This window comes from Bos grunniens, chromosome 8 (genome assembly GCF_055505025.1).
Source record: "Bos grunniens cultivar Pamir isolate PY7600 chromosome 8, Bosgru_T2T1.0, whole genome shotgun sequence".
NCBI classification, from domain to species: Eukaryota; Metazoa; Chordata; class Mammalia; order Artiodactyla; family Bovidae; genus Bos; species Bos grunniens.
The window spans coordinates 90,607,172-90,627,593 of record NC_141172.1 but is presented as its reverse complement, the minus strand read 5'-3'; the positions used below and the strand labels follow the sequence as shown (position 1 = coordinate 90,627,593).

Here is a 20,422-nt window from a genome sequence, read left to right as displayed (position 1 = left end):
TCCACACCTGTTAGCCACAAGTCTGATCTCTGTCTCTGATTTTGTGAATCTTTTAAAAAATGAAACACTCTAATATATAATGGTATAATTTGAAAAACTTATTGAAATTAATATGTGGTCTATATTTATTCTTCTAGATTTTAAAATACATAAAGTAGAACCATACCATAAATACTGTTCCACAGCATGTATTTCTCTTAACTTATTTTCACCATTTTTCTATCTTACTACATAGAGATCTTTACAGTTGAAGTGAAAGTGTTGTTCAGTCATGTCCGACTCTTTGGGACCCCATGGACGGCAGCCTGCCAGGCTCCTCTGTCCATGGGACTATCCAGGCAAGAATAGTAGAATGGGTTGCCATTCCCTTTTCTAGGGGATCTTTCTGACCCAGGGATCGAACCCTGGTTTCCTGCATTGCAGGCAGATTCTTTACCCTCCGAGTCACCTGTTATTTCTTTGTAACTATAAAGATCTCTATCTTAGTACATAGAGATTTTTATAGTTACATGAGCTGATATATTCTGATTGACAGGTATATTCAGGAACTGGAATGAAAAAGGATAAGTAGGTACAAACTCAAAAGAGGAGAGCTCTGCGTGGTAGGCAGAGGAAATCAACCTTTTATCGTTTACTTAAAGGAAGTAACTGAAGGATTTTGAGCAGAGAAGTGGTGCCATCAAACCTGTCACTGAAGAGAGGGTGAACTTGACAGGAATCCGTATGGGACTAGAGCAGAAACCCTTGGCAGACAAATCAGAGTTGGTGCAAATGTTAGTTTACAGGTCAGTTTCCAGGTACTCAGAGTACCAGTTATATGTAGTGCTCTCACATTTCCAGAGCAAGCTCACGAAATCCTCTTTAGCACTCTCCCTCACAAAGGAATAAAAGTAAAATGCTGTCTGTTGTAAATTCAGTTTTTAACTACTATTGTGAAGATATAAAGTAATTCATTCATTAAACTTCCATAGATAAACTACTACATGATAGGTATTACAGAAATAGCAGTGCACAAAATCAAGTCTCTATCCACATGGGGGAGGAAGTAAAAAGATTTGGGGGCTGGCATTTTGAACATATAAATTTTGAGATGCCTACTAGACATTCAATAGAAATGTCAAGGAGGGAGTCAGCTATATAAATTGGAGATATATTTTGGGAATCAAGGTATGTCGTCATCTAGTTAGTGATCAGTTGCTCAGTTGTGTCTAACTCTGCCATCACATGGACTGTAGCCCACCAGGCTTCCCTGTCCATGGAATTTTCCAGACAAGAATACTGGAATGGGTTGGCATTTCCTACTCCAAGGATCTTCCAGACTCAGGGATCAAATCTGCATCTCCTGCATTGGCAGGTGGATTCTTTACCACTGGACCACCAGGGAGCCTTAGTTAGTGAGCGTACATAGAGGAAAGAAGAGTCCAGGAAATGTGATGAATGAGCAAAGGCAAGTGAAGAAGGTGGTGACAAGGGTAGGATTGGAGGGAAAGTAACAGTGAGCCAAGAACAAGAATATGGGAGATGTGGCGGTCCAAGACTTCATGTAAGGGCATCAAGGAGGCAGTGAGTGGTACTGACTGATAGAGTGAGGCTTCACACTGAGTGACTTTTTGTTCTTGAAGTATAGTTGATTTACAATGTAGTGTAAGTTTCAGATGTACAGCAAAGTAATTCAGAGGTGTGTGTTTATGTGTGTGTATATATATATAATCATGTGTAAAGGACCAACATCTTCACTTCAAAATGCAGAGGACTTAAACCCAGCCCCCATCCCCAACCAGGCTTCCTTTTCCCTGTGTTTTTAAAGAAATGAGAAAATGCAAGGAAAACTTTCAATTCAGCAGAGCTAGAAATGACAAAATCATGCCAAATGTGCCATGATTATGACCGACAGCACCACTTATTCTTGGGACTCTTTCCTATTGAACCCAGTTGGGTCTTCAGATCATTTTCCACACAGCACTCAGTCATTACCAGTTGACTGGAACTAGGCTACCCCTGATGTCATAAGGGGTACCACCTATTCAGATATGTGGCTTGGGTCCTGAAATAGGTTAGACTTCCATGAGGTTTTCAGTACATGCTTGAATGATATCTATGTGCCTTCAAAGTACTCCACATTCCTGAGACAAGCAAACTCTGGTTCCAAAGTTTCCTGTCCAGAGGAGACTTACACGACAGGCAATCCAGCAGAGGGTATCACCAGACACTTGCTCATCAATCATTTCTTTGAATCTGGAGAAAGGCAGTAATTTCAGTAAAGATGGCTACCTCTTCTCCCAGGTAAGACCCCAATTGTGTCAGCTGAGAGTGTTGACGGATGCAATCATGGTAATTCAACTAAATTCAGAGCATTGAATGGAACAGAGATTGTTTTTTTCTTCCCTCTAATGTTAGGTTAAGTTGTCCCCAAACATATTTCATTAGGAAGAGGTTATTATACCCCTCTAACAATCCTAGGACCACTTCTCAATTTGAGTTTGGCCTAGGAGAGGCTTTCTTTACCTTGTTTTTGGAAGGAATGTCCAGTTACATGGTCAACCACATAATCCCAGAGCTTTGAGTTTACTTAAACAATTTCATCTAGAGAAGCAGACACTGAGCAGATACAGCATTTTTGTTCTTATGTTCTCTTTAAATTGAACTAAGATAAGAACAGGCATTAAGCTGCTTAGAGATTTGAATTAGAGGAACAATTATTTTAATACACATGATAGGAGAAAGGCTTTCAGAGCTTTTAATCTCCTGATTCTCATGAAAAACTGTCACTCTCTGGATATCCATGCCTGACTGCAGTTTCTGCGAAGCAATCTAAGCCTCCTTTTCTCACTTTTATCCTCTTGGGTTGATTTTTGTTCCTTTTGAAAACGATTGTTCCATTTGAAAACTTTCTGAACACGGCACAATGCATAATCTGTATCATTTAGCACTCTAAATACTCTGCCATTATACTAGGGGACTTATGACTGAGTATGCCTTGTCAATGGAAATTTATTCAATGAGATGTGAAATTACTTTAGAAGACACATTTAGAGCATTTGATTTGAGCCAGGCATGCTGAGCTGAAAACGTTCAGGAAGTTAGTTACATTCTTAAGTAGTTAATAATTGTTCACCATAAGCTATCTTTTCATTCTTGACTGCTGCCTCTGTCTTCTGACCCCATGAAACAGCCAGTAGAAGGTAGCGAATCTAGGATATGAAAGATCATTTCAGTGGTGTCTTCACATTTTCACAACAGAAAAATGTGAAGGTTAGAATGTTATAACTAGAGTGTGCAGTTAGGGTGCTGGTTTGGACCCCACCAACGGATACCTTATACCTCACATCATCAGCCTCTTACTGGGTCCAAAAGTAGTTTCCATCAGTACTGCTGTATCAGCTAATCCAGGCTAAGCGCCACCCCTTCCTAGGCACAGGCTCTCTGTTTTCTACAAAGTAGGACAGGATCTCTATTCTCTGGGGAGCAGGAAAAATATTTTTAGCTGGATATATTGAAGAAGAGGTTATACTCACTCAGAGAGAGGTACGGGAGACAGAATAGCAATAATCTATTTTTTAGATTTTAATTCCTGAATATAGTCTAATGAGCACTCTGGGTCTGGGAGACCATGAAGAGTCAGTGCAGAAGGCTAAAAAGTCCATGAGGATTGTAAACACTGAACAGCTATTGTGCTCCCAGAGCCTGGTGTCTGGTAGGTGCTCCATGCGTCCTTGTACAATAAATGGATGAAAATCAGAGGAGAATGGTGAGATCCAGACTCCAGCCAATGGATGTCGATCCACAGACCACCACACCTATAGTTCTCTCAAGTGCCTCAAGACAACCATTAGCAACAAGCAATGCCTTCATAAGTGCCATGTAATAAGTCTAAACCCCAGCAGAAATGGAAAATACTTTCTCACATAAATATCTCTTTAGATTCCCTTCCTTTCCCTATGATGGCTGTAAACATCCTCCCCTTGGAGGTCTCAGTGAAGGACAGCTTGATATAAATACCCAATTAGGTCACATAGAAGCCTGCTGCTGCTAAGTCGCATCAGTCGTGTCCTACTCTGTGCGACCCCATAGACGGCAGCCCACCAGGCTCCCCCATCCCTGGGATTCTCCAGGCAAGAACACTGGAGTGGGTTGCCATTTCCTTCTCCAGTGCATGAAAGTGAAAAGTGAAAGCGAAGTCGTTCAGTCGTTTCTGACTCTTAGTGACCCCATGGACTGCAGCCTACCAGGCTCCTCTGTCCGTGGGATTTTCCAGGCAAGAGTACTGGAGTGGGTCGCCAGTGTCTTCTCCACATAAAGAAGCATGCTTCACATGCTGCTGCCAGTTTTGCCGGATGGGCAAGAGGTTTTATAAGCTGGCCTCAGTTTCCTTTTCCTTCTTCTGAGTCAATTGGTATCAAATTTGCAGTATTTGAGATTTTTGTCACTGAATGTCATTTTCCTCTAGATTTCGGTATTTATACAATGTTTTCCTTGTTTTTAAAATTTTGAAAGGGATATGGGAGAGGTGATTAGGAGGGTTGTGGACAAGTAGCTATTTGATGCAGGGGTAAGACGGTTATAGTTTCAAATAATTTAATACAATCTTGTTTATTTAGTCTTTCCTTGTTTGACTTTCTCGTTTATTTAAAATAACTTAGCAGCTTAGTATTCTTTGCCCCTTTCCTCATATTTTGAGCCTATGTCAACATGTGTAAATTGAAAACTAACTGGGGAAGTTCCTTAGTTTACATACTGTTATTTCTCTGGATCATGGGATTAGAGACTGTGGGAATTGGAAGATACTTTACAGATTAGCCAGTTTCTTTACCAATGAGGGAAGTGAGGCTCAGACAAGCTAAGTAACTTGCTTGAGATAACAGAATAAGTTATCCAAATACTCTGGATCAGCACATAGCACAGTGGGTTCTTATTGTTTTTTATTGTTTGGTATTTTTGATGTGTGTAAAATTAAGAGTTTGGGAATAATATACACATATTCTTAGCGACCCCATGGACTGAAGCCTACCAGGCTTCTCTGTCCATGGGATTTTCCAGGCAAGAGTACTGGAGTGGGATGCCGTCGCCTTCTCCGACTCTATATATAAAATACACATTACTATATATAAATAGATAAGCTACAAAGACCTGCTTATTGTATAGTATAGGTACCTACTGAATATATTCAGTATCTTGTAATAACCTATACTGGATAAGAATCTGAAAAAAAAAAATGAGTAACTCAATCACTTTGCAGTACACCTGAAACTAACACAACATTGTAAATTCACTATCAGTTCAGTCACTCAGTCGTGTCCAACTCTTTGCGACCCCGTGAATTGTAGCACGCCAGGCCTCCCTGTCCATCACCAACTCCCAGAGTTCACCCAAACCCATGTCCATTGAATCAGTGATGCCATCCAGCCATCTCATCCTCTGTCGTCCCCTTCTCCTCCTGCCCCCAATCCCTCCCAGCATCAAGGTCTTTTCCAATGAGTCAACTCTTCACATGAGGTGGCCAAAGTATTGGAGTTTCAACTTTAGCATCAGTGCTTCCAATGAACACCCTGAACTGATTTCCTTTAGAATGGACTGGTTGGATCTCCTTGCAGTCCAAGCAACTCTCAAGAGTCTTCTCCAACACCTCAGTTCAAAAGCATCAATTCTTTGGCGCTCAGCTTTCTTCACAGTCCAACTCTCACATCCATACATGACCACTGGAAAAACCATATCCTTGACTAGACGGACCTTTGTTGGCAAAGTAATGTCTCTGCGTTTTAATATGCTATCATTTAATTGAACTATAGTTTAGACAGATAATTATGTGAACATATTACTTAATGCCATAAACACTTCCCATGTACAACTGACCCTTGAACAATCTGGTTTTGAACTACATGGGTCCACTTAAACCCAAATTTTTTTCATTACATGATCCATGGGTTGGTTGAATCCTCAAAAGCAGTTGATATGGAGGAAGTGCTGATATGGAGTGCCTATTATAATTTACACACAGGTTCTCAACCATGCAGTGAGTCGGCTCCATAACCCTGTGCTGGTTAAGGGTCAACTCTAATCTCAATCTATTGGATCCTATTGCAGCCCCAACCTGATGATCTCCCAAAGAGGCCACTGTTTCCTGAATTGTATATTTTTCATTTCTTTGCACATCTGTATGAGTACCTTAAATATAGGTAGGTACATATGTGTATATGTTCACACACAGCCTATTCATGTTTTTTTTTGCACTGTCATTTTACTGGCTTGACATAGTTTTTAATAAACTCTGGACACTAATCTCTTATCAGATCCACATAAAAAATATTCTCCAGTATTTCTTTTTGCCTTTTAGAAATTTTTATTTTTTAATTGAAGGATAATTGCTTTACAGAATTTTGTTGTTTTCGGTCAGACATCAACATGAATCAGCCATAGGTGTACATTTGTCCGCTCCCTCTTGAACCTCCCTCCCATTGACATCTTTTGATGAATGTAATTTCCCAGTTTTTGTATTTCTTTAGTATGATTTTTCAATACGTCAAAGGTATATTTTATTGTATGTCAAAATAGAAATGAGATTATCTCTAAATTATAGGGATTTGATATGTACAAATGATTGTCCTAGTCAATCATATATCTAAAGTACTCAAAAGCAATTACTTTATTGGTTATAACCTCTTTATGATAATTAATTCAAGTCACATTAGTAATTGAGAAATATGATTTTGTGTACCTATTATGCCACATGGCTTTGATTTTCCACTTGCCCCACAATTCATACACAATATTTATCAATTTTTAAGTTAATTTTGATATTCTTATAAGGCATGGATTATTTATAGGTAACCTATCAGATCAATGTGCTGTAATCCATGAAAATTAATTTAAAAATAAATTACCTGAAGTGAATGTAGGAGGAAAAATCTGCCATGTAACTTAGTTCAGTGTATCTAAGAAAGGAAAGGTTGAGTTTGGTCAGACATGAACTCATAAAAATAAAAGATTTCAAGATGAAGCAGACATGGGTCTAAGACATAAGAAGCTAAAAGAGAAATCAGTCTAGATCATTAAAGTTCTCACAAGTGAAGTTGTAATGAGAAGGAAGAGGAGAAACAACTGAAAGAAACTCTCTGAGCTGTATGGAGAGCTCTCTGAGGAGGCCAGATTTGGCAATGTATACAAGATGAGAGAGAGCTAACTGAGACCAATGTAAGACAGCAAATCTCTCTTTTGTTTTCTTTCCATTTTATTAATTTTTTTTAAAAATTGGAGTATAATTGCATTACAATGTTGTGTTATTTTCTGCTGTACAACAATGTGAATCAGTCACATGTGTGTAGATTATATATATATATCTCCCCTTCCTCTTGAGCCTCCCCTTCCCCCACCCGTCCCACCCCTCTAGGTCATTACAGAGCACCCAGCTATACCGCAACCTCCTGCTAGCTATCAGTTTTACACATCATGGTGTATATACGTCAATGCCAGCCTCTCAGTTTGTCCCACCCTCTCCTTCCCCCTACTCACCATGTCTCTATACCTATGTCTTTCTATTCCTGCCCTGGAAATAGGTACAATTTTTTTTTAGATTTCATATATATGTGGTAATATATGATATTTGTTTTTCAGGCGATCTTTTATAGTGTGTTCTGTTATCTAAAATCCAAAGTAAATGGTGGTTAAAAAATGCTACAATTAGATTTGATGCAACAAGACAGAATGATGATTGTGATATTGATGGATGGTAATGAGAAAGCTGAATTATTTAATATTTATTTGTTTTCTCTGTCTAGAGAAAAGATCTTTAGATTGAAAAAGTGACAGTGGCATTGATCCCAAATGTAGTGTGTGATTGAAGAAAGAATAAAGTTGCTTTGATGAGTTTAAATATGCTTTACAAGAGAAATCACATCCAGGACACTGAGAAACTTGCAAGTAAGTCTTAAGAAATCACTGAGAATAAGAGAGAAGCAGGAAGGTTAGATATGAGCAAACATTATTTCCAAATTTCAAAAAATGAAGTCAACAGACTTAAAAATATTGCTAATGATGATTGAATTTTACAGTTATCTGGGGGATGACTGTAGAATGCTACAGGGCAACTTTCTTTGCTTTTAGAAGAGGAAGCCCTGATCACCCTGAGCCAGATGGATTCACTAAGGATGAGTCAGGTTATCTTAGGCTGATCTTACTTCATTCTTTAATGGAGTTACTGGATTGGCATAGGAGGGAGGGATATGAGTTATTTATGATCTGTCTAGGCTACATCCAGGAATCTGTCAAAAGTTAACCTTAAGAAATCTGAAGGACAAGACAGAATGATAGGTATATAGGTACTGAATGATAGGTATATAGAATATTGGATGAACTAAATGAGCTTATTAATGAGTCAGTCATGAAATTAAAAGACGCTTACTCCTTGGAAGAAAAGTTATGACCAACCTAGATAGCATATTCAAAATCGGAGACATTACTTTGCCAACAAAGGTCCGTCTAGTCAAGGCTATGGTTTTTCTAGTGGTCATGTATGGATGCAAGAGTTGGACTGTGAAGAAAGCTGAGCGCTGAAGAATTGATGCTTTTGAACTGTGGTGTTGGAGAAGACTCTTGAGAGTCCCTTGGACTGCAAGGAGATCCAACCAGTCCATTATGAAGTAGATCAGTCCTGGGATTTCTTTGGAAGGAATGATGCTAAAGCTGAGACTTCAGTACTTTGGCCACCTCATGCGAAGAGTTGACTCATTGGAAGAGACCCTGATGCTGGGAGGGGTTGGGGGCAGGAGGAGAAGGGGACGACAGAGGATGAGATGGCTGGATGGCATCACTGACTCGATGGACGTGAGTCTGGGTGAACTCTGGGAGATGGTGATGGACAGGGAGGCCTGGTGTGCTGCAATTCATGGGGTCACAAAGAGTTGGACACGACTGAGTAACTGAACTGAATGAGTCAGTAGAAATATTAATGGAAAAATCTAGGTGTGTGCATTTCTCAGTCTTGTGTCAATGGATTAGAAGTCAGCCTTACCAAATCTGTAAATGATGAATGTGAACTTTGAAGGGATAGCATATACACAGAAAGAAAAAAATCTCAATCTGTTGCAGGAAGGGGGACCCCTTCCAGGGCCCAAGAGTAGGCTCTTGTCTAACACTCAGAAATGAGTTGTCTGAGGGGAAACACATGCTGACAAAGCAAGAGACATTATTGGGAAAGGGCGCCTGGGAGGAGAGCAGTACAGTAGGGAAACCCAGAATAACCACTCTGCCACGTGGCTTACAGTCAAGGGTTTTGCGGTGATGGCATTAGTGTCCGGGTTGTCTTTGGCCAATCATTCTGACTCAAGGTCTTTCCTGGTGGTGCATGCATTGGCCAAGATGGATGTCAGCGAGGATTCTGGGAGGTGGTAGGAATATACCACGCCACCATGGCGTCTCCTTTTGACCTTTCCCAAATTCTTCCAGTTGGTGGTGATCTGTTAGTTTCATGTTCCTTACTAGTACCTCCTGTCATAAAATAACTTGTACAAATGGTTACTATGGTACCTGGCCAGGGTGGGTGCTTTCAGTCAGTCTGCTTCCTCTAACAAAGACAGAAAGTCCTCAGTGGTCTGAAATGAGAGACCAAATTTAACTCCAAGAAATTTCATAGAAACAGAAAACAGAAGCCCTAATACTTGGGTCAAAAATAATCTATTGCTCAAATATCGGGTGATGGATATGAGAGGGGCATAAATGTAACTTAATAGAATTGAAATAAAGGAATAAGACAGAAAAAGAAGCCTTTCCCCTTGTGGCTGTTAGCTAATTTGTCTTTCTTGAAAACACTTCTCCATTATTTTTCCTCTTTCAGCATCCTGAACCTCTCCATCTTCACTGCTTCTAAGGACATCTTAAACATTAAAAACACAGACCAAAAAACAAAACTCCCTTCATTGTATTACTGCCTTTCGCTACCACCCAATCTTTCTACTTTTCTACAATCCAGGGCTACTGAGGGGTTAACTTCATCTGCTCCAGCCGCTGTCCTCAAGTTGGCCTCATTTGAATCATCCATGACTTCCTAATTTAAAAACTCATTCAACACTTTTCAGTCCTAACCTTATAGGACTGGTATAATCGTATCCCTCTGCAGCATTTGATACTCCCGGTCACTTTTTTTATTCTTGAATTTCTCTCTTTCCTAGGTTTACTTTCTTTTGTGGTTATTTTCCTGGTCTCAGACTTCTATTTCAAGTCTCTTTTGTTACTATTCTTCAAGCACACACCTCATTCTACCAGTGGCTCTGTACTTTCTTCTCATTGTTTCCTGTGGTAGGGTCTTTCCAGGGTTTCAGCTGCCTCTTCCCTGCTGAGATCTTTTATTTCTTGCACACCCTTTTCTTGAGCTCAGGACTTCAGTTTCTCCTCCACTTCTCTAATGGTTTCCTTTACCACCTATACTTTGACTATTCACAGAAACGCTAACCCAGATCTCTCTCTTGAATTCTAAACCCTTATTTCTATATCCATACTCAACACCTTTGCCTAGATGTTTCCTAGGCATCTTATACTCACGGTTTTCCACCTGGATCATAACTCTTCTCCCTCCACCTCCTGAAACTTCTACTTGCAGTATTTCCTTCTCTGAAAAATCATACCATCCCTGATACAAGCCAGAAAATGAAGCACTGCACCTGATTCTTCCTTCCTTCTTTGTTTTTTCTCCTCCATGTTCAGGCAGACTCCAAGTCTGGTCAGTTATATTCCCTTAATACCACACTGCCACTAGAGCACTTTTTCTCAAACTCAGTTCTACTGATTTCCTTTTCTGGAGGATAATAATCCCAACTCTTTAGCATGTCACCCAAGCTCTTGATGAGCTGAGTCCTCTCCCCTACCATTTCAATCCCATCTCATAGTTTTTCCTGCAAGTATCCAACAGACTAACCATCCATTTCTACTCAAAGTAAGGTTACCTGTGTATATCTTGCTTCCGTTGTACTTTTGTGCCTATTCATATATTTTTCTTTTTGCTTTGATTGTTTTCTACCTTTTTTTTTTTTCCTGATGAAATTCTTTTTTTTTTCCAGCATAATTTTTATTTTTTAGTATAAATGTATTTATTTTAATTGGAGGCTAATTACTTTACAATATTGTATTGGTTTTGCCTGATGAAATTCTTTAAGGCATAATTCTTTGTGGCTTTCCTGGTGGCTCAGAGGTTAAAGCGTCTACCTGCAATGTGGGAGACCTGGGTTCAATCCCTGGGTCAGGAAGATCCCCTGGAGAAGGAAATGGCAACCCACTGCAGTATTCTTGCCTGGAGAATCCCATGGATGGAGGAGCCTGTTGGGCTACAGTCCACGGGGTCGCAAAGAGTCGGACACGACTGAGTGACTTCACTTTCTGTAGGAAGCATTTGAAACTTTCTCTTCTGTATTCCCTTAGAGCCTCATCTATACTGCAAAACAGAGCAGCAAATACTTGTTTTGCATGACAATCTTTACCACTAAACTGTGAGTTCCTCAAGGAAGTGACTAAGTTCTATTTACCTATAGTTCCTGGTATATAGTGAACACTTAACTCATGTTTATGGAATAGATTACAGAGTCACCTCCACAAATTTGTTCTTCCCTGGCTCTCTTAACAATACTAGAACTTACAGGCAGTGCATGTTCAGTCAGAATGTCGTGTCAGACTCTCTGAAACCCTAGGGACTGTAGCCCACGAGATTCCTCTGTTAATGGGATTCTCCAGGCAAGAGAGTGGGTTGCCATTTCTTTTCCAGGGCATCTTCCAACCCAGGGATCAAACCTGTGTCTCCTGCATTGGCAGGCAGGTTCTTTACCACTGACCCACCAGGGGAGCCCTGTAGGCACTGGCGGTGCTGCTTTTCTCTGGGCTGATGAATGCATGTTTAGAATATTTTGCTCTGCTGTGATGCTGCACTTGCATTAAGGCAGACATAGACTAAAAAACTTTAAAAGAAGCACAATAAGGAATCTAACACCTTGTCAAAGGGGCAATGATTGAAGAAATGGAAACTGTATGAAGCACCACAGAAAGAAAGTGAAAGTGCAGTCAGTCAGTCGTGTCCGACTCTTTGCAACCCCGTGGACTGTCCATGGGATTCTCCAGGCAAGAATACTGGAGTGGGTTGCCATTTCCTTCTCCAGGGGGATCTTCCCGACCCAGGGATCGAACCCAGGTCTCCTGCATTGCAGGCAGACACTTTAACCTCTGAGCCACCAGGGAAGCCCCCACAGAAAGAAAACAGTACCTATTACAATAGTAAGCAGTTGAGAGCAAGAAACTTTTTTTTTTTAATTGAAGTATAATTGACATTTGACATTATATTAGTTTTAGGTGAATAAATAATGATTCAATATTTGTACACACTGAAACGATCACATCTTCCACTATATGTAGTTAGAAATTTTTTTTTCTTGTGAAAAGGGCTTTTAAGATTTACTCCCTTAGCAACTTTCAAATATGCAGTACAGAATTACTAATGGTAGTCTCCGTGCTGTACATTACATCCCAGGACTTATTTATTTTACAGCTGAAGTTTGTGTTATTGACCCTCTTCAACCATTTTTCCAACTCCCACCCCTTCAAGCCATTCTTCTCTAACCAAACACAACTATGGCAGATTAACCATGACAAGCAGACTCTTTGCTGCTTTTCTCGCTAAGAAATGGAGCTGAATTATCCTTCTCTTGACAGTAGTTTCCTTGACCAACAGAATGAGAAGAAAGTGACACAGATTTATTTAATATAAGTTTAATGTGCATGAGAGCCTCCATAAGGAAATGAAGAGCCAAAGAAACAGCCTTGAGTGTTGTATGCTAGGGCTTGGTGAGGTGCAGAGCTGAAGAGGAATCTGATAGGTTAAGAAATATGAGGTAATTGCAGGAAACTGGGGGAAACTTAGCAAGACCCATTAAGATGCTTCTCAGCTTCCCTTGTCTTCAGGGAGAAGGATGCTCTTTTTCTCTGGGTGTAGGAAGAGCACCTTTCACATGAGTGTTTCTTGGCCTGTTTCAGGGAAGAAGTGTGAGGAAGGGGAGATCAGTTAGGTCAGAAGAAACCTTGCAGCATCTACGTGGGTCTCTCACAACGTTTCTTCCTGTAGTGCTTCCACTCCCAAATCAAGAAGCCCAAGGCACAGAAAAAGGCCGCATGAAGCTGCTGGTGGTGCCTGCAGAGCTGAGCTCTCTGCTGTGCAGCAGATTCCCACTAGCTATCAGTTTTACACAAGATAATGTATAAATGTCAATCATAATCTCCCAATTCATTCCACCTTCTCCTGCCCTGCAAGTAAGTTCAAAGTTCATCAGTAGCATTTTTCTAGATTCCATGTATATATGTTAATATATGATACTTTTCTTGCTTGTTGTATAATTAAAAGATGGCAATACCCTTCATGATTGGCTTCCTAGACAGCAAAATTAAGGCTGCAAATAAAAGGGAGAAAGGGAGTTATACAGAGAGCACTAGGAATCTTGACATTGCGTCTGCCCAAAGAGAAGGGCCTGAACTTAATGGGATGACAGACTTCTTACAAAGGTCCAATTGGTCTTGTGAGACATTTGCTGCTTAAAAAGCCTCAGTCTAAGTTGACTAATTTCTCAACCTTGTTGGAAACCCTCATCTAACGCTGCTTGCTTAAGAATACGTGGACTGAGAAGGGAGGTCTAACAATTTCCAGGCATTTGTGAAGGTAGCCTTGAGACTGGATCTTTTTGGAAACATTTAAATCACACTATCACAGAAGTTGAATTGGCCTCTTGCTTCCTGTACTAAGTTCAAAGATGACTTTTTTTTTTTTTTTGACCTAGGATTTGAGACTTTATTTTGATAGTAAGAGGATCTTTTAAAGAGCTGAGAATAAAGATGTGATCAGGTTAAAGTTCTGGAAAGATTTCTGTGCTGTATGGACTGGAAAAAGATTATTGACCTTATCACAGAGAATAAAGATGACCATTTTAAAAGTGTATTGTGGTAACCATGAGGATGTGTATGTGTGTATGAGGGAGAGCGAGGAAGTAACAATTAGTACATAATTTGAAATTAGGAATTTTATAATCTACTGGCATACATGCTTGCTCAGTTGTGTCTGACTTTAAGACCCCATGGACCGTAGCCCTCCAGTCTCCCATGTTCATGGAATTTTTTAGGCTTGAATACCGGAGTGGGCTGTCATTTCCTTCCAGGGGGACCTTCCCAAACCAGGGATTAAATCCACGGCTCTTGTGTCTCCTGCTCTGGCAGGCAGATTCTTAACCACTGTGCCACCTGGGCATTCTGTCCTAAATCTTTGCCCCTTTGATTTCACATTTATAGAAACATTTGCCTCTTCTCTAACAGCTGACATCACTCTTCCTGAGGGAGAGAAGAATGCCAGAAGAAGGGCATCATCTTTCTGTTCAAATATTGAAGAAGAACTAGAGCTGTTACAGCAAAGGAAGGGAAGAAGTTGCCCAATATTTTGAAAGCTGAAAAGTTTTTCCATGAACTTTCTGCCAGAATTTTTCAAAGATGCAACAGGTTGCTTTGATAGGTAGTGTGTTCTCTGTCACTAGGGAAAACCAACCAATTACTCGATGGAGATGACATTAGAAGGGATTCATGTAAATCTGGAGCATTAGGTATTAAAGTCTGTTTATGCCTGAATTCTATAAATACTGAAGACACAGGGAGACAAATAAGGTATTCAGAAGGACTTTTCCCATTAAATATAAATATAATGTAACATGAATTACATTACTATAATCAAATGTTAGTTCTGGTTCACATTTTATCAGGTATAAAGCTCTGCTGATACCTTTAAAATTGTTTTTTCTAATACAGCCAGCCAAGCATGAAATAACTTCTAGCTGCTTTAGTAAAGACTAATAGAGGAAATTACGCTAATAAGAGGCTAATAAAGCAGACACAGGTGATCCAAGAAGTACTTGTCCTTTTCAGACAAGGCTGGTGAATAGTATGCTTGTTTTAAGTAAGGGGGTTCTGTTCTCATTGTCCATAGAAAGGTTTTGGGAAATTTATCAGTAGGGGGCATTGGTGTTCTATCAGCAGAAGCACTTGACTCAGAGACTAAGTGCTCTAGGTAACGCTGAGCATTTTAAAATGATCACAAATCAAAGCAGATAGAGAAACTATTTTTCTTGGAAAAATCCACATAGAAATGTCATCTGTTTCAAATGAAACTTAATGAAATAAAAGTACAGCATGTACATATTTGATTTTTCTAAGATAAAGATGCTGGAGGCCTTAAATTTTTTTTTTTTTTGGTGAGAGAGAGGGTGAAAAAACTGTCACAGCAGCTGCAGATTCAGCATTTCCAAGTCCTGGGAATTGGGGAGACAGCTGAATTGACATCATGGTAAACTCGCATCACTAATGCTTACAGCTCTCAGTTAGCTGTAATGAGTGAAATGAAACAGTTCTTTCTGTGTTAGAAACTACTCTGATACAACAAATACTTGTCTGTTTTGCTCTCTCCCCTTTTATTGGCACAGGCAAAGGCACGTAATCATGAAAGGAATTGGGGGGAAAGGAAATATTTAGATTTGGAATGCATAGTAGATGAGATAAAGAGCCGCCTTTCTTCACACTAACACATTCACAAGCCCCATGTTCGGTCATGAATAGACAGATTATTAAACACCAATAAAAATAAATGCAATTTTTGCACATCTACCATGACATAAACGCTAGGTGTCAGATATAATTACTTATGAATTATTATAGTTTCTAGAAACTTCTTATATCCCATTTTTCTGGATCCTCTATCCTTAAAATACTTTTAGCTTTATATCTTAAAATTCTTAAGGAATAACACAAAGGAAGGATACATTAAAACATACCTGTGCATACCTATGGCTTTCTCTGATTCAGTTCTATTTGAAGCATAAGAAAGCTGCCTAATTCCCACCTGCCCTTAATGCTCATTCAGATTTTCATCTTCATTCAACCCCTAGGTATATGGCAGACACAGACTAGGTACTCCTCTATAAAACTAACCTTGGCCCCTGGGCCATCCTCTGAACTCCTGGAACATGCGTTTCTAATCGGACATATTTTTATCAATTTAATAAACCCTTATAGCATATCTTTCTGATGCTGCCTATAATAACTGACAGGAAAACAGCACAACTCTAAAACAGAGTGGTGTTTTTGCTTTACTTTGTTTTTGAATCACCAGCTTCTTTGTGTTTGGTGGTAAATAGCACCTGCTTTAGCCATCCAAGTGTTCTGAATTGATTAAGAGTAAGAAGGTGTCAGAGATGGAAGGTCCTTTGTTACTTCTAAAGGCTGAGTTTGAGGATGTGGCTTAATTGGAGCCACTAATGCTGAGCCATAGACTTAGATGGACTTAACCTACTCAGTCACAGACAGCTAGAAAATCCCTGTCCTTCCCCACAAAGAAGGAACAGAATAGAACACACATTTCCTGTGGTATTTGGCTCCCACATGGAAGGAAGGAGAAAGAAGCTGAGCCACACATGCCCAGGTCATCTTCTAAACTCAATAATGGTGAAACTTCCACCCCAGGGTGGGGGTAACCCAAAGGGGAAGAGGGGATAGACTTTATACCCTTACAGATAGCTCTCCACACAGAAGGAAATTACCAGGAGGGGGAAATGTGCTTCTGAGAGCATAAATCATCTCAATTTATTCTTGTTGGGCAGGATGAATTGGATTTTACAATAATGAAATTTATTATAAGTAAGAGAACTCTGCATCTATACCCTTATTCTTTAAACAGTCCACATTTCATCACCCTGATGAATACATTCTGGTTTTCTTCTGGAATGGCTTGACAAGAGACATGCTACGTCTGGATTTTCCTTTATTGAACCTTTTAAGGCATTTAATTTCTAGAGATAACTGGATCCTTTCCAGGGGAGGGAGGGGAGAAGTACACATGCATCTGTAATGATCTCTGACAGCATGACACGGAGCACTGATTTTTACAGCAGTAGCCAAAATTACAGTAATTAGAGAAAATATCCACATCTTTATAAACAGAGTGTTAACTGATTCAAAGGGAACTTAATGAGAACTTACAAGAGGAAGCGCACGTTTGCTGCTCAGTATTAAACATTAATTAGCGTCAGAAGGCAATAGTCAAGTTGCCTCTCCACTTCAGTCGCTTGGCAAGGCACAGAAATTGGAGAGGTTTTAGAATCTGCTGATTTTGCTGGCTATGACCCTCCAACTAGATTCTCTAATTTTAGTCAGGTTTGATGCTGAATTTTACTTCCTGTTAAAGATTATGTTAAAGTCTTACTGCAGAAACTGAGAGATGAAAACTTTCAAGTGCGTGGCATTTTAGGTTTAGGCATCTTATTTTAAAAAGTATTTTTAAATGCTCTCTTATTAAGATAAGTAAGCGAAGCCATGTATGAAAGAGAGTATAATCCCAACTATGAAACAAAACACGCATATAAGATACTAGGACATACATCACATTATTAGCAGTGGGTTGCTTTGAATGATTGACCAATGAATGATGTTTTTCCTTTTTTTTTCTGTATTTTATATACATTGCTTTTATAAATGGAAAAGAGATATTTTAATTACTTAAAATATGATTATTCTCGTACAGTTAAATCAGTTCCCCGATACGGGCTATAAGATCCAGTAAGCTACACAGGAAAATTAGCTTTTTTCCCCTAAGATCCTGAGACCGGCAAATTTGATGCACTGAAAAATAACAAACACAGATAACAATTGATTCTTACACTGTCCTTTTTTTTGACTGAATGACTGCAGACACACTTTATTTTCATTTCAATACAAAATTATGCTTAAGAATCAATATGGAATTGTGGCTTTGATCCAATATCAAACCACTGACCCAATAACAAACAAGCCAAACTCCTGGAAGCAGACCTAATCATTTTTTCATTCTGAGTTAAGAACTGACTAATTTTGTTGGGTGAATCATAGAAATGACCTATTTGTCACATGAATCTCTTCAGAGGCTGCAATTCAAAACAGTTTATATTGATTCCTAGGTAAATAATATAGTGACTTTGGGGGAGGGATCCATTGCCATCTGGTTTTATCAGCTCACTTATTTAGTACTTCTCCCCTGCAAATGTCCATTAACTTCCTAATTTTCCTCCCCCACTCACTCACTCTCTCAAACATTTAGGTCCAATCACCTTCTACCTCTACCCTGAATTTACTATTTTACTGTTCTAGAGGATGACATGGAGAAGGCAATGGCAGCCCACTCCAGTACTCTTGCCTGGAGAATCCCATGAATGGAGGAGGCTGGTAGGCTGTGGTCCATGGGGTCACGAAGAGTCTGACACAACTGAGCGACTTCGCTTTCACTTTTCACTTTCATGCTTTGGAGAAGGAAATGGCAACCCACTCCAGTGTTCTTGCCTGGAGAATCCCAGGGACGGTGGAGCCTGATGGGCTGCCGTCTCAGGGGTCGCACAGAGTTGGACACGACTGAAGTGACTTAGCAGCAGCAGCAGAGGATGACATGCCCATTTTCTGGCTAGCATTTATGATGAACTTAATTGGTTCTTCTCTTAAATAATCTCATCTCCTAAATATTATCACATCACCAATAGTCCCACTGGAATTTATTAATACTGTTAATTTCAACCCCTGTCCATTTCTCTTCTTTTGTGTTTAAATTCATTGACTAAATGGCTTTATTTTCCCTTTCTACTTCCTTATTCTCTATCCTCTCCATTCAATTCTTTGTTTTATATACTTATTCTGTACATTAATTGTTTTGTGTACTTATTCTTTCTTTGGAACAGTTTTTTTTTTTTTCTCATTTTTTACTTTTTTATACTGCACTTTTAAGCATATTGTCAATCAGACCTCTAACTCAAATATTACATCCACTTAGGAAAAAATTGAAGAAACTAAAATCCAAAGAAAGGATTAGAACCTAGCTCCTTGCTTTCAAAATCCAGGAAGATTTGGGAGAATGGCATTGAAACATGTGAAACGTCATGTATGAAACGAGATGCCAGTCCAGGTTCAATGCACGATGCTGGATGCTTGGGGCTGGTGCACTGGGACGACCCAGAGGGATGGTGTGGGGAGAGAGGAGGGAGGAGGGTTCAGGATGGGGAACACATGTATACTAATTAAATAATTTTATATTAAAAAACAAAAAAATAAAATAAAAAATATGAAAAAATAACAAAATAAAAAAAATACAAAAAATAATTTAAATATAATAGATTTATATTTAATTAATTTATATTAATATCCTACATAAAATACTTAAAATTTTGTGTCTCAATTGCTGTTATTAGATGTCCATAGTACATTTAGTAAAACTGGCAAAAAGATAAATATTATTAAATTTCAAAAAGTAGGAAAAAAAAAAAAAATCCAGAGTTCACATGACTGCCCCTGTGTGACTGACCTGACTGATGGGCTTATGTTAGGCCTGGATGAGGGTCCTTCAGTGGGTATGAGGGAAATAGAATTAGCGATATGATTTTTTCATCATTTACCTTGTTTTGCCTGTACTCTCCAGTAGGTTGGGAGCTCCTTGCTGGAACATGTGTGTGTATGCATGAGACTTTCTCATGGAACAAAGCAAAGTGCTCCAAACATGTTAAGTATTGCCCCTTGAGTCCACTGAACTGACCTGAGTTGAGAGCAGAAGCAGTAGCAAAACGGAAAAGCTAGAAACAACCACACCTTCTAAATAACCCTGGGGTCTCCTGTCTTCATTAGACCAAATGAAGAATGCACAGGTTTGGGGTGTTTTGTTTTTCTTTTATCTCAAAATTAAGTTATGTGTAGCTCGAGCTCAGTTCAGTCGCTCAGTTGTGTCCCACTCTTTGCGACCCCATGGACTGCAGCACACCAGGCTTCCCTGTCCATCACCAACTCCCAGAGCCTGCTCAAACTCATGTCCATCATGTTGGTGATGCCATCCAACCAATTCATCCTCTGTCATTCCCTTACCCTCCTGCCTTCAGTCTTTCCCAACAGTAGGGTCTTTTCAAATGAGTTAGTTCTTTGCATCAGGTGGCCAAAGTACTGGAGTTTCAGCTTCAGCATCAGTCCTTCCAATGAACACCCAGGACTGATCTCCTTTAGGATGGACTGGTTGGATCTCCTTGCAGTCCAAGGTACTCTCAAGAGTCTTCTCCAACACCACAGTTCAAAAGCATCAATTCTTCAGCACTCAGCTTTCTTTATAGTTCCACTCTCACATCCATACATGACTACTGGAAAAACCACAGCTTTGACTAGATGGACCTTTCTTAGCATAGTAATATCTCTGCTTTTTAATATCCTGTCTAGGTTTGTCATAGGTTTCCTTCTAAGGAGCAGGCATCTTTTAATTTCATGGCTGCAGTCACCATCTGCAGTGTTTTAAAATAAATCACATCTCTTTCTCTCTTTTTTAAAGTCTGTTAATATCTGATTTTGAGCCACCATCACCCTGGGCCACAGGAAA

The 20,422-nt window shown here is 39.5% G+C and overlaps 1 protein-coding gene and 1 long non-coding RNA gene across 10 annotated transcripts in view; one reads left to right on the top strand and one right to left on the bottom strand.

Moving 5' to 3' along the window:
• Positions 1-20,422, bottom strand: part of PLPPR1 (phospholipid phosphatase related 1) — a 595,523-nt gene that overhangs the window by 73,302 nt on the left and 501,799 nt on the right. The window contains exon 4 of one of the 8 annotated variants that reach the window (XR_015131976.1): positions 12,723-12,993. The exons of the other annotated variants lie outside the window; for them this stretch is intronic. The gene's annotated coding sequence lies outside the window, so the exon portion shown is untranslated. Of the gene's footprint in view, positions 1-12,722; positions 12,994-20,422 lie in introns of those variants that run through there. 8 annotated transcript variants of the gene reach the window in all.
• LOC147367670 (uncharacterized) overlaps positions 1-20,422 on the top strand; it is a 111,843-nt gene that overhangs the window by 78,185 nt on the left and 13,236 nt on the right. The window lies entirely within an intron of this gene.